The following is a 15,880-nucleotide window of genomic DNA, read 5'->3' as shown; positions in this document are numbered from 1 at the left end:
ATTGTTTGTGTTCATTCGAATGGAATTTGGAACGATCCACTTTCATTGCTCATGGAAATCCCCGTTTGTGATTTCCTTCAATTGGTATCAGAGATAGGTTGTTCTGATTTCCAAATTCCATTGTTGTATTAAACTTCTTTTACAGTCATGGTGGGTTTTATGTTTTCTGCATTCCGTTTAAGAGTTAAATGCGTTTGTGGATGTGTTGATGGATGTTTATAGGATAGTTGCCTTTGTTTAAAGCTTTCTTTAAGTTTACAAAGTGTTAATTTGTAAGGGCCCCTGCGTTTTTTGGCATAATTAACAAGCAATCGAGTCTATATTCAAAGTTTTTTAAGTTGTTTGAGTCGTTCGTAATGAAGTTTCGAAGCATGGAGATGCAGTTCTCTTTGAGGAAGAAGACCAAAAGTTGGTCGCATCGTGTAGCCCAAGCTAAACGATCGTGTAGAAAAGTTATGCCCGATCGTGTAGTATTTACTAAATAATCGTTTAGCTAATGCTAAATGATGGGGTAAAAAGTTTACTCTATCATGTAGCATTGGCCACTCGATCGCGTGGACGCTTGAGGTAAAAGATCGCGTCGAGTTTTTTACACTCATCGTTTAATAAAAGGTGCACGCACTAAACGATCGTGTAGTTTAGCATGTTTCATTGCATAGTCACTGACTACATGATCACCCGGTATATGATACCTTGACGCTTGGCCAGGGATCGTTTAGACGATTATGCTTCATCGCATCGTTGTCGTCTACTTGATCGTATAAGGCTTGCGTTGCACGATGTGCGCTAGACGATCGCGTGCCTTCATGCTTCATCGCATAGTCAAAGGTACAGGATCGTTGCTAAACGATTGTTTATGCTCACACATTGTTGCTAAACAATTGAGTAAAGAGTTTACTCTATTCTGTAGGCGATCACAAGGATTTGTTACACGATCAAGGAGACGCGGACTTCGGCCGGATGGTTCAAGACCCAGTTCACCTGTTTAAATTGGTTGACTCATTGTTCTTTGTAATAGTTAGTTTTTTTTTTTTTTAGGATTTAAGGCTAATTATCTCGGTTCATCAACTTTTACTTTATGTACATGAGATGTATATTTGTTTATATGCCATAGTGTATGACAAATAGATTTAAAACCCACCTTAGGTTATGCATTTTATTCATGCATCATATATTATAAGTGTTATAATATAGTTATTGGCATGATGAAATTACAAGAGAGCATGCTCATTGTTGAATTTTATGTCCTAAAACTCGTGGTTTGTAAACAATGAGACTTATTCTGAAAATTCAAAAGTTGTTATTGAATATATGTATTGCTTATTAGAAATCTAATAAACCTAAAAGACCTATGACTATTACATGAGTACTTGAACTTTATATGGAGACATAAAAGTGGATCAGGTTCGAGTAAATAGTCAAAATGATCTATAGTATATGAATAAGGTTGGGTGCCTTATTCTGGTAACACTATCGGATGCGGCTTACTCTGTAGTTGTTACAAAGAGTTATAAAGTGCTACAGACAATGTGATCCTAATTTGTACATCTTATGACATGTGGAGTAGGGGCATCTTGTGCAAAAGGGTTTGTACAAGATCAGACCATGAAATCAGCCACTCTTACATTATAACATTGTTCAGTGTTTAAGACTGACTATTTCAAAGCGATAACCTAGGTAACTTGACCTTAATCGTGAGCTAACTATGAACTCCTGTTTATTCGGGATTATCCTTACATTTGCATAGGTGAGGGTTGGCTCAACAACGTCGGCTTAAGAAAATCCTATTTCAGGGATAAGACCGGTAGATAGTTGGGGACATAGGGTACAAGAAGAAATTCACTCCTACCTGCTTTTAGGGATAGTAGAGAGGTTGTTCCCTTAAGTGTTGACTCTAGGTCTTGAACAAGGGGCCCCACCCTCTCATTGGCCTGAGAGGACTCGGTTTATTGATTGGATCACAAATCATTGTTCATTATAGGATCAGTGGGACTTAAGGAACAAGAGCTAATCTCGGGGGTAAAACAAACATTTGACCTAGTCGTTATTACGAACAACTTGTGAAGGTTTAACTTATTAATCATTGTTATATCGAGTGGACATAATATATCTACAGTGAGGGGAGTTCAACTATGGGTTTTAGTGAAGTGACCCATTAGTTAATGAATGGGGGTTAATTCGGTGTAATGAGTTTAGCCAATTAATCTCAGATCGTTGGAGCCCATGATCTGTAGGTCCGCGAGGTCCCCCTACTAGCTCGTAAATGGATTAGCTTTAGAGTAGCGTGATAAGTTAATTTGAAACGTTCAAATTAGAATTAAAGGAATTAGTAATTATATGAGATATAATTACACGTTTAATTTTAAGAATTAAATGGAATTGAAGAATTAATATTTAAATATGATTTAAATATATGAGAGTGGTTTTGTGTAAAATTAATTTGATATTTGATATTAAATTAATTAGAATTATTCAAATTGTTTAAATAATTATTTATGAATTTTATTAAGGAAATTAATTTATGAAATTAATTTTGTAAAATTAATAATATTTTCAATTTTAGAAAACAAATTGTTTTTTTTAAATCAATTGAAAAATTAAAAAAGATTAAATAACAAAAAATGGATTTATGGGATTATCCATTACACTTTCAAAGTAGCTCACACAAAGCCCACTTCTTTAAACTTCAATAACTCCAAGCATGAGCTGCATCTCATGCAGCCATCTTCTTTGCATGATAGTCTGCAATATATTGAGAAGATTAGAGTGAAATTGGGGCATGCAATCTATAGAATTTTTGTTGAAAAATTCGTGGTGAAGAAGGTTTTTTCAAGTGGGTTGCTGCTGTGAATTATTCTCTAAGTTCCTTTAATTCAAGCTTATTTTGAGTCCCACAACTCAATCTAAAGCTCTAAGAGGATAGTGGGGAAGATCTTGAGGTGATCTACAACAAGATTTAGAGAAGCTTGCAGCTGAAAATCAAGATTTGAAGAAGTTCTACAAAGGTATGACTTGAAACCCTCTTGTTTTAGTATGAGCATGCTTTAGTTTCTGCCAAAATTAAGGAATTAGAGTGCTTATTGATCCTTGTTGCTTCTGCTGCTTGCTGATATACTCCATCAGCTCATGCATCATGAAATATAAGAGCTATATTTATTCATGCATTAAGCATATTCATGCATCATCTTTATATTATAAGAGTTATAGTATAAGGATGTATGAAAGCATGTATGCTTGGTTCATTACTTTGTTATATAAGTGTTGTATAAAAGTAGCAATGAATGAACAATGTATGGAGTATGACACTTAGGCTATTTTATAAGAGTTATGAATGCCTTGTATGTGTTGCTCCGTATAGTGGATGGTTTTAGTTGTTTTTTGTTATAAGCGTTATAATGGAAATTAGAATTAAAATCAATAAGAAAGAGTTGCATGTGAACTTAGGTGAACTCATGTTTTAAAAGGGTTTTAAAATTGGATTGAGATGAACCTAAGTTCCTAGTTCTAATGAGATTAGATACCTAAGTTTAATCTTTTGAATCGGTTTAATAGGATTAAATTGATTTCCATAAAATATTAAATTTGTATTAAATCTATCTATAAGGGACCTTTTGTCTAAGGTGGGTTTTGGCTAGGCTGGAGTATTTAAGCCGACGGAAATGGAACACCCCTACTTGGGAACCTACATGGAAAGGTGAATTAGATAGATTTGCTACAAGCATGCGACAGTTGGTCAAAGACTTTGTTAAAGAGTTTAATGAATGATGATCAAAAGTTGTTTAACTTTCCAAAGTAAGAGTTACTTTTGGGCAAACCTAAAAAGTCACTTAGTTAAAATCGTTAGCTGTGTTTTTTCTAAGTAAATAGACCCTAGGTTATAAAATACTCAGTGGGAGAAAAAGATGTATATGATATGTCAATTCCACTCACGTTTCTCCCTCAATGTCCACACCGTGAGATTCAAGCTTGGCCTCGTGGGGACCTGGGAGCATCCCCCTTCGGATGGCATTTTCATGAGTCAATATCAAGGTAGATGGAGAGAATGTTTATAGTAAGTGGGTGAAGGGTGTGCGACAACATGTCCTGCGGTCTCCTTCATTGGTTTTCACCATGAGATCTTCTTGTAGGGCCTCGTGGCACCCTGGGAGTGTCCCCCTTTGGATGGTTTTTGTGCGATTGGTCAATATCAAGGTGAACTCCATAAATGGATAGGGTCGTTTTAGTTTTTTTCCCAATCGGATATTTTCCCTTCAGATTGACAGCTTAGGGCGAAACTTTAGAATCTAAAATGAAGGGTCACACTTACGGGAAATTGTTAAACAAGTTAATGATTTCTTAACCAAATCAATGATGGCATAGGAAGAAGAGTTGTTTTGGTATTAATGACTGGTTCAGAGTGTCTCAATTCAGAGGAGGGATAAATTGACTACCTTTCGGTGGCTTTAGTCCTAAACCGCTGAAGCGTCATTGCAAAACTAGATGTCATACCGGGTTCATTTAAGTTTTGCTAAACCAATTTGGATTTTGTTTTTCAAGAGTGTTTGCTAAAATCTAATGTAGATCAATGTGTTTGTTTTTCAGCAACATGTATGATTTTTCGTTAGTTGCCTCTTTTAGTTTGACTGATTACATACATTTGAAAGAGTCTGTTAAAACATATTTCGTGGTAAATGACCTCGAGTTTGTCATGGTTGAGGAGTGTCCTCAAGTCCCGACCCTTGATGCACTGCAAAATGTTCGTAATGAATATGAGGTGTAGATGAAGGCTAACTCGTTGGCCCGACTACACATTTTGGCTAGCATACTTGGTGTATTGGCCAAAAGGGTTGAGAACATGGTCATTGAACGTAATATCATGGACTCGTTGCAAGAATTGTTTGAACGTCAGTTCTCACTTTTTGAGTAAAAAGGTATGGATGACAAAGAAACCAATAGTGTCAGTTCCCAAGATAATCTCCAGTCTTTCTTGAATGTAAAGGGATTAAAAGAGGAAGCAAGTGTTGCTGACTCTGGAAAAGTTCATCGACGAGAATTGTTCTCTGAAATGGAACTTAGAGCTTATTTAAGTTCTGATACTGATCCCACTACTCTCCAGAAAAGGAAGTAGTCTAAAGACAGAAAATGTAATTTATTTATCTTGAAGACGTGTTTGGTAGAGAATGATGATTCTGTCTGGATACTTGATTCAGGTGCTACTAACCACGTCAATTCTTCCTACCAAGGATTTAGTTCCTGGAAAACGTTGGAAGAAGGAGAGTTGACTCTTCGAGTTAGTACTGATAAGGTTGTTTCAGTTGTTGTTGTAGGCAGACTGAAGTTATTTTTGGACAAGAAATGTTATCTATTACTGGATAATGTTTTTCTAGTTCCTCATATCAAGAGGAACTTAATCTCGATTTCTTGTCTGATTGAATAGGTTATACCGTCTCCTTTTCTGAGAGTGAAGTGCTTATTTTCAAGAATGGTATGAAGATTGGTTTTGATTCAATGGAAAATAACTTATATGTACTAAGGCCGTTAGTCATAAAAGCCTTGCTTAATACTGAAATGTTTAGAACAACGACAACTGCAAAAAGACCAAAGGTTTCTCCTAAGGAAAATGCCCATATTTGGCATCTAAGGTTAGGTCACATCAACCTCAATAGGATTGAGTAGTTAGTGAAATATGGACTTCTAAAGAGTGTTCGAGCTCGAGGTGGGTATGAATATTTCATTTCTTTCATAGATGATTATTCAAGATACGTGTATCTATACCTAATGTAATGTAAGTCTGGAGCCCTTGACAAGTTCAGGGAGTATAAGGCTGAAGTTGAAAACTTGTTAGGTAAGAAGATAAAAACACTACGATCTGATCGTGGTGGAGACTATATGGACCTCGAATTCCAGAACTATATGATAGAACATGGAATCATGTCTCAACTCTCGGCCCCAGGTACACCTCAGCAGAATGGCGTATCAAAAAGGAGAAATAGAACCCTGTTGAACATGGTTCAGTCTATAATGAGTTATGTTCATCTTCAAGACTCGTTTTGGGGATTTTCAGTGGAGACTACATGTTATATTTTGAACAACGTTCCCTCGAAAAGTGTTTCTAAAACACTTTTTGAATTGTGGAGAGGCTATAAAGGTGGTTAATGCCACTTCATAATTTGGTGATGTCCGACCTACGTGCTTAGTTAACCCTAAAAAGTTGGAACCATGTTCGAAAGTTTTCCTCTTTGTAGGCTACCCCAAGGAAATGAGGGGTGGATACTTCTATGATCTGAGTGAGAATAAGGTGTTTGTGTCGAAAAATGCTATCTTCTTGGAAGAATACCACATCAGGGATCATAAACCACGAAGTAAGCTTGTTTTACATGAGATTTCTAGTGAGACTACTGAGAGTTCAACAAGAGTTGTTGAACAAACTTATAGATCAACAAGAGTTGTTGATGTCGGTTCATCTAGTCAACCTTCTCAAGAGTTAAGACTGCCTTGACGTAGTAGGAGGGTTACGAACCCATCAGAATGCTACAAAGGCTTGACTGAAGCCCAAAACATCTTGTCTAATGATGGATTTGAGGATCCATTGTCTTATAAGCAAGCAATGGAGGATGTTGACAAAGATGAGTGGATTAAAGTCATGAACTAGGAAATGGAGTTTATGTACTTCAATTCTGTTTGGGAACTTGTGGATCAGCCTGATGGGGTAAAACCTATAGAATGTAAGTGGATGTACAAGAGAAAACGAGGTGTAGATGGAAACATGCAGACCTTCAAGGCTAGTCTCGTGGCAAAGGGTTATACCTAGGTCGAGGGAGTGGACTATGAGGAAACTTTCTCACTTGTTGTCATGTTGAAGTCTATCAGGATTCTCTTGTCCATAGCCATATTTTATGATTATGAGATATGGAAAATGGACGTCAAGACTACCTTTCTGAATGGTAATATTGAGGAGACCATCTACATGGCTCAACTAGAGGGGTTCATTGTTCCAGATCAAGAGCAAAGATTTTGCAAGCTTAATAGGTCCATTTATAGGTCGAAACAGGCGTTTAGATCGTGGAACATTAGATTTAACAGTACGATCAAATCATTTGGCTTTGATAAAAATGTTGATGAGCCTTGTGTTTACAAGAAAATCGTTAACAGCTCAGTAGTTTTCCTGGTACTGTAAGTGGATGATATCCTACTCATTGGGAATGATGTAGGTTTTTTGACTAACATTAAGAAGTGGCTAGCTGCCCAATTCCAAATGAAATATTTGGGAGAGGCGCAGTATGTTCTAGGGATCCAAATCATTTAGGATCGTAAGAATAAGAGGTTGGCCTTGATTCAGGCATCGTACATTAACCAAATGTTGATCAGGTACAGGATGCAAATTCCAAGAGGGGTTTATTACCCTTCAAGCATGAAATTATTTTGTCTAAGAAACAGTGTCTTAAGACACCTCAAGAGGTTGAGGAAATGAGACGAATTCCCTATGCTTCGGCTGTTGGAAGCCTCATGTATGCATATGTATTAGACCTGACATTTGCTATGCAGTAGGGATTGTCAGTCGTTATCAGTCCAATCCAAGATTAGTTCACTAGTCAGCGATCAAAAAGATTCTCAAGTATCTCCGAAGAACGAGAGACTATATGCTCGTGTATGGAGATAAGGATTTAATCCTTACAGGATACATAGACTCTGACTTTTAGACTAATAGAGATTCTCGAAAATCAACATCAGGGTCAATGTTCACTCTGAATGGAGGGGCTATAGTTTGGCGAAGCATCAAGCAAGGATGCATTGCGGACGTAGCCACATGTGAAGCTACTGAAGAGGCTATTTGGCTTAGGAAGTTCCTTACAGATTTGGAAGTTGTTCCAAATATGTCTTTGTCGATCACACTTTATTGTGATAACAGCGAGGTTGTGGCAAATTCTAAGGAACCTCGGAGTCATCATAGAGGCAAGCATATTGAACGGAAATATCATTTGATCAGGGAGATTGTGCATCGCGGTGATGTGATAGTCACGAAGATCCCGTCGGAGCACAATGTTGTTGATCCGTTTACAAAGGCCCTCACGACTAAACTGTTCGAGGGTCATCTGAAGAGTCTCGGTCTACGGGACATGCGCAAGTGGAAGATGATACTGGGTATAGAGTATGTCCTAGTTTATTGTATATTGTACTATTTTTCATGTATTATACATTAGTCTCCCGAGGCATTAAGACAAGTGGGAGACTGTTGGGATTGGTGTTCTAATTCTCCCGGAGTCTCGTAGTTTGTAAACAGTTTGTACACACATTGTTATTAATAAAATAAGTGTTATTTTATATGGATTTACTCATATCCAATAAACTAAGATCCGTGGTTATTTCATGTAAACTTAAGCATGTATGTGAGACATACAAGTGGATCATGCCTTAAGTAATAATCTAAATGGTCTGTAGTATAAGGATAAAGGAGGGATACCTTATCCTGGTGACACTACGGATACGGCCTGCTTTGTATATATATACAAGTGTTGTAAAGTGCTACAAATGGTCTGATCCTGACCATTCATGTAGAGACATGTGAGCGAGGGTGTCCTATACAAAGAGTTTGTATAAGACCGGACCACGAGATGATTCGTCTATTTATATAACGTTGTTGATAATTGAAACTTACATTTCACTAAATTGACCATAGGTGACATGACATTAATCTTGAGTGTTTTAGGAACTCCTGCCTATGAGGACGGTCCTTTGATTAGTAAGGGTGACAGTGGCCACATTGTAAACTCAACAAGCCTACTTTTTTAGGGATTTGTCTGATTGGGAAGCTGGGAACTCAGTTACACAAGTCGGAATTCACTTCTTCCCCGAAGCAGGGGTAAGTAGATAAATTACTCCCTTAAGGGCTGATTCCGAGTCTTGAACATAGTGGCCATACCCTATCTTTGGAAGAGAGGACTCAATCATAGTAGAACTATGACCTATTGTTCATTAGAGGAATCAGTGGTACTTAAGGAGTCAGATGCAACTACAGGGGCAAAATGGTAAATTGGTCAAACTGTACTTACGATCGATTTGTGAAGGGTTATCGCACTGTTGCTGTTGATTGGTTATATGGACACAAAAATATATGTAGTGAGAAGAGTGCAACTGTCGGTCTTTAGTGGAGTGCCTGACAGTTAACGGATGGTGGATCTCTTGACTAAAGAGTTTAGTAAGTTATTCATGTACCATTGGAGCTTCAAGCTACAAGTTCATAAGGTCCCCTTGGTAGCTCAATGGGTTCAAGTTGAGAATCAGATTTTGGGTTAGTTTGAAGTGTTCAAATTAACAAGAGGAAATTTAATTATATGTGATATAATTGGTGTGATGTATGAGATACATTATATGGAGGAATTAATATAAATATAATTTATATTAAGTACCATAAAATAGAAAAAGAACTATGGTTTATATGTTTCATGAGATGAAATATTAAAACTATAGGTTATAAATATAATATGATAAGTTGGTTATCATGTTTATTTATAAGGTTATCATGTTTATTTATAATATATTAATTACATGATAATTAATTCTTTTTCTCTAATAACCGATTGAGTGGGACGTTATTGGAAGTTTTATAGTAACCGTGAGAAAAAAGGATTTTTTTCCCAAAATTAGAAGTTGCTTGATTCGGAAAGTACTCATGGAAAAAGACTATCAAGTAAAATTGTTTTACTAAGCGATAGTCGTTCAAAGTCTACACGATTGCTTAGAGTTGACTATATGATAGTTACTCAGCTGATCATTACTACACGATCAAGTAGCAAAGTCTGTGCGATAGGCTTGTGTTTTCTAAATGATCGATTATATCGTCTATGCGATAGACACCTTTTTATCTCCCACTTACTTGATCGCATACCTTCTGTCTTTTCTTCAATCCAATATCATATAGAGCCCACAACTCCTGCATTCTCACACCGAGAATACCAAGGTAACACTTGTGGTTGTGTCTTTACTCTGTTCGTGAATCGAGTTGCACTAGATTGGGTTTGAGGAGCATTCGAACGATCGTTTGTTCGTATTCGTTGGCTGTACCGGTCGTTGTGTTCGAGTTCTTGTTGGATGCATTGGATTGATCGAGGGATTCTTGAAGAATGGTTCTTCAAAGGTATGCATACTCTATCCCTTGAATCTCTTATAGCTTACTGTAATTTCTATTGATGCATAACTTGTTAGTTTCCGATTAGACTGTAATTGTTCGTGTTCATTCGAATGGGATTTGGAACGAACCACTTTAGCTGCTCATGGAGATCCTCGTTTTTTATTCCCTTCAGCGGCACTGTGGGCTGCCGTGAGTATTGATGTTGTCTCCCAAGAAAGAGAAGAGCACAAGAAGTCGCTCAGAATTGGGACCTCTGCGGGATAAAAAAGGAAGGCAGAGCCAAAGACTCCTGAGCCTCAGCAAAGGAAACAGAATGCAGTTAATGCTTCACGTCAGTGGGGACAATAGAGCTCTCAAGCTGTAACTGTCAAGAAAGATAAGCCAATTCTTACAACCTTTGGTAGACGTCATTGCGGGCGTTGTCTGGCCAGTACTGGAGTTTGCTTTCGGTGTGGTCAGAAGGGGCATATGTCAGAAAAATGCCCAATGAGGAACGTGCTTGAGATCAGGGGCCAGCCCGTAAGCTTGGTCAGGGAGATCCGAGCCGCCAGCAATAGCAGGGTAGAGTGTTTTCTACTACTTGACGTAAGGCCGAGAAGTCAGGCACAGTTTTGACTGGTATGTTTCCCATCTTAGGGCACCATGCTTTAGTTTTGTTTGACTCCGATTCTTCACACTCTTTCATATCCTCAGCATTTGTAAAGCATGCCATGTTAGAATCAGAACCCTTACAGCATGCTCTGTCAATTTCCACTTCATTAGGAGAAATCATATTAGCTAAAAAAAAGATAAAGGCATGTCAAGTAGAGATAGCAAATCATGCATTAGATGTGACCTTGATAATTCTAGATATGCGTGATTTTAATGTGATACTGGGTATGGATTAGCTAGCTGCTAATCATGCCAGCATAGATTGCTCCTGTAAGAAGGTCATCTTTAACCTTCTACAGAAACCAGTTTTAAGTTTAAGGAGGTTGGGACTGTGGTCCTACCCAAAGTGATTTCAGCATTGAAGGGCAGTAGACTGTTTAACCAAGAGTCCTGGGGTATTATGGCTAGTGTGGTTGACACTAGAGAGGCTGAAATCACCTTTACTTCAAAGCCAGTAGTAAGAGATTTTCCAGATGTTTTTCCAGAGGATCTTCCTGAACTGTTCCATACAGTAGTAATAGATTTTGCTATTAAGTTGGAGCGAGGCACAACTCCCATTTCGAAAGCTCCATACAGGATGGCACTAGTAGAGTTGACGAAACTTAAAGTCCAGTTGCAAGAGTTGTTGGATAAGGGCTTCATACAACCCAGTGTGTCACTATGGGGTGCACTAATACTTTTTGTAAAGAAGAAGGATGGATCATTGCGGTTGTGCATTGACTACAGAGAATTAAACAAAGTGACCATAAAGAATAAATATCCACTCCCCAGGATTGATGACTTGTTCGACCAGTTGCAGGGAGCTACAGTGTTCTCAAAGATTGATCTAGTCAGGATATCATCAGCTGAGGATAAAGGATAGTGATATACCCAAGACAGCCTTCCGTTCAAGATATGGGCATTATGAGTTCATCGTGATGTCGTTCGATCTGGCGAATGCCCCAACAGTGTTTATGGACTTCATGAATTGGGTGTTCAAGGAATTCCTCGACACCTTTGTGATAGTTTTCATTGATGATATCTTGGTTTATTCCAAGACCGAGGTAGAACATGAGGAGTATTTGCAAAAAGTTTTGGAGACGTTGAGGGCCAATAAGTTGTATGCTAAGTTTTCTAAATGTGAGTTTTGGTTGAGGCAGGTGTCCTTTCTAGGGCATGTAGTATCAAAGGAAAGAGTCTCCGTGGATCCTGCAAAGATTGAGGCAGTTACGAGTTAGGCTCATCCAACCACAGTCAGTGAGGTGCATAGCTTCCTGGGGTTAGCATGCTACTACAGGCAATTTGTGAAGGACTTCTCTCGCATAGCCACCCCATTGACTCGGTTGACCCGGAAGGGAGCTTCTTTCGTTTGGAATGAGGCTTGTGAGAGTAGTTTCCAGGATCTTAAGCAGAGGCTGGTTTCAGCCCTAGTTCTTACAGTGCCAGATGGTATCAGAGTAGAACCTCTCCCAGTAAGATGTGGTCTAGGGACAAACCAAGCGAAAGCTGGTGGGCATGTAACGACCCGAGTTCAGAAGGGGTACATGAATGAACCGATATCAGATCTAAATGAGAGGGATCTGGAGGACATGAAAGTATGGTTAAGAAAGGCTTAAAAAAACTGAAAGTCACTACCTATACCAACAAGGTGCACCTTCCTTTTCAGTGGCTCAATCATAGCAACTCCAAAGTTAAGTGTGATTAGCTTGGAGCAATCCTATGTTAAGTGTGTAGGATTGTATCAGCAACAGCAGAAGCACAAGGATCATTTAAGTACTCTAATTCACTAATTTTGGCAAAATATAAAGCATGCTCTTGCAGAAAACAAGTGAGTTTCAAGACATACCTCTTGTAGAACTCCTTCAAAGCTTCTTCTCCAGCTGTTATCTTCTCCGAATTTTATTACAGACCACCTAAAGATCTTCCCCACTATTCTCTTGGTGCTCTAAATTGAGTTGTGGGACTCAAAACAAACTTGAATCAAAGGATGAAGGAGAAATACTCACTGCAGTAATCTTGTTGAAAGAACCCTTTCTTCAACCCGAATTTTCTCTAAAATTATCTATAGATTGCATGCCCGATTTTCACTCCAATCACTTCACTATATTGCAGATCAACATGCAAAGGAGAGAGTTGATTTTAAAACTGAAAAATAAAATTAATTTCATAAATTAATTTTAAATAAAACTTAATTAATTTAATATCAAATATTAAATTAATTTTTACACAAATCCATCTTTATATATTTAAATCATATTTAAATATATAAATTCTCCTATTCCGTTTAATTCTCAAATTAAACATGTAATTATATCTCATATAATTACTAATTCCCTTAATTCTAATTTGAACGTTTCAAATTAACTTATCACGCTATTCTAGTGCTAGTCCGTTACGAGCTAGTAGAAGAACATCACGAACCTACAAATCATGGGCTAAGACGATCCGAGATTAATTGGCTAAACTCATTAGACCAGATTAATCCCCATTCGTTAACTAATGGGTCACTTCACTAAAGCCCATAGTTGCATTCCCCTCACTGTAGATATATTATGTCCACATGATTTAACCATAATCAGGAAGTCGACCCTTCATAGGTTGTTTGTAATAACGGTTGGGTTAAATATCTGTTTTACCCCTGAGATTACGTCTTATTCCTCAAATCCCTACTGATCCTCTAATGAAAAACTGGTTTGTGATCCAATCACTAAACTAAACTCTCTCAGCCCAGTGACAGGGTGGGGCCCCTTGTTCAAGACCTGGATTCAGTAGTTGAGAGAACAACCTTTCTCATATCCCTAAATTGGGTAAGCGTGAACTCTATCTTGCACTCTATGTCCCCAACTATCTATCTGGTCTTACCCCTGAAATGGGAGTCTTATTGACCCGACGGTGTTGAGCCAACCGTCACCTATGAAAATCTAAGGACAATCCCGAATAAACAGAAGTTCATAGTTAGCTCAAGATTAAGATCGAGTTACCTAGGTCATCTAGGTGAAATAGCCAGTCTTATACAATAAATAACATTATAAAGTAAGAGTGACTTATTTCTTGGTCCTGATCTTATGCAAACTCATTGCATAGGACGCCCCCACTCCTCATGTCATAACATGTACGAATTAGGATCTCATCGTATGTATCACTTTACAACTCTTTGTAACAACTACAGAGTAGGCCGCATCCAATGGTGTTACCAGAATAAGGTACCCAACCTTATTCATGTACCATAGATCATTTTGACTATTTACTCGAACGTGATCCACTCTTATGTATCATCATAAAGTTCAAGTACTCATACAATAGTCATGGGTCTTAGTTTATTGGATTTAGACTTTCATATAATTTATGAAATCAATAATAAATATATTGATTATAGAAAATGTTTATCATTCTACAAACTACGCACTTTAGGACATAAAATCCAACAGGGTGACCTCCTGAGAATTTTCTTAGGATGCATGTGAGTGAGGACAAAGCATGCTGAAAGGACCCGTATTGGTTTGTGGGGACAACTTTCACTTCTAAAAAGTATTCAAGGCAAGGGAGGATGATGTAGCCAGGTCGCAGGGGATGCAGGGGAATACTAGGGCTATCAGGGGCCGAATCCGAATTCCGAATCCCTAGGCCCGGGGTGTTATAGTAAGATTTTGGATTTTATAATGTGTGAACTTACTGATAGTTATTCTCAGTATGTGCAGGATTCTATTGAGTCTCACCTGGAGACTCAAGCCCCCGTGTTTGTTGAGGTTGGTTCTATTCCTTAACTTGTACATCTCGTGCTTACACTGGAGGGCCGTCCAGAGCTTCCCATCATTCATATCACTAAGCTGGAGTTCATGGAGGAATTTTATCCTTTCAGTGATGAAGACAATGTTCATTCTCCGCCATGTCCAGAACAAGTTAGTAAGGTTAAGTATGAGCCCGTGCTTCACTTCGAGGATTCTCAAGTAAAAGAGTTAGAGGCTTTCAAACCAGGATCTATTTTTTCACCTGATATTTCTTATATTTTTTTTATTATTGCTCATCATTTCCTCGCGAGTCAGAGTAAGTTGAGTCTTTGTTTTTACATTTTTTGCCTAAAATTAAAAATCACAAATTCGACCTGTCTGGTTCTTTTCAAAAGATGAGAACTCTTATAGCCTTATCAGGCTATATTGACTCATCTAAGAAAGGACCAGAAAAATATGAGAATTTCTTTGTGTCTTGATAGAGGACATGTCACGTCGAGCAACCGACATTAAAAATTTGTGCTTCCTAGAGGCAGCCAAGCGAAAAATTTTATTGTTTCGTTTTATTTTTTATTTTATTTTGTTTTGTTTTTCCTTTTTTAGAATTAATTAGTTTAGGTCGATTTAAGTTTAGGATTAAATTAGTTTAATTTGGAATTTTTTTTAAAAAAATTAAATTATTATTAAAAATTAGGGCACAGCGTCACGACGCTGCGTTAGCAATGTTGCAATGTTGCGCGACAGAAGTGCATTTAAAGCAATTTTGCAGTCAATGGGAACCATTTTTTTCCCTCTTCTTCAGCGTGATTTCTCCCGATTTCTTACCTTCCCTCTCCTATTTTCCACCTACAAATCTAAATCTCTTTCTTTTCTTCCCAAAATCCCAACTATTCTTCACATCTCCTTGCATTTCATCCTCTAAATCATGGGTTTTTCTCCCCAATACTGATTTTTATGGCTTTTTTCTCACATTTGTAGTTCTCCTCAAAGCTAAGGTATCTTTTCTTTTCTTGCTTGATTGGTTTTGTAGATTTTCTAGATTAAGGTTAAGATGCTCTGAAATTGCAAAAATTTTGCTTAAATTTGAATTGAAATGAGATTTAATGTTGGAATTCTTTGAAGAATTAAATTTATATGTTTGGGAATTTTTTCTATCTGCAGGTGGGGTGGATTAGATTTGGGAATATTTTTTGAGTTGGATAGGTTGAGTTTTGTGGAGTTCCTCATTTCCCCTAGGTTTTCACCCATAGAGTTGTGAGTTAATTTGTTAGGATTTTCAATGGGTCCTAGGAAAGATAAAGGGAAAAATGTGGTTAGTTCAAGTCAATAGGCACCGAGTTTGAGCACCCTAGGTTCGTATCCCAAGGGGCTTAGATAAGTTCCACCATGTAGATCTATTAGGAAGCTAGTCCTC

The sequence above is a fragment of the Benincasa hispida genome, chromosome 4 (assembly GCF_027475165.1).
Source record: "Benincasa hispida cultivar pf3 chromosome 4, pf3_genome.v1.1, whole genome shotgun sequence".
In the NCBI taxonomy this organism is placed as follows: domain Eukaryota; kingdom Viridiplantae; phylum Streptophyta; class Magnoliopsida; order Cucurbitales; family Cucurbitaceae; genus Benincasa; species Benincasa hispida.
Note: the sequence above shows the minus strand (reverse complement) of the source record.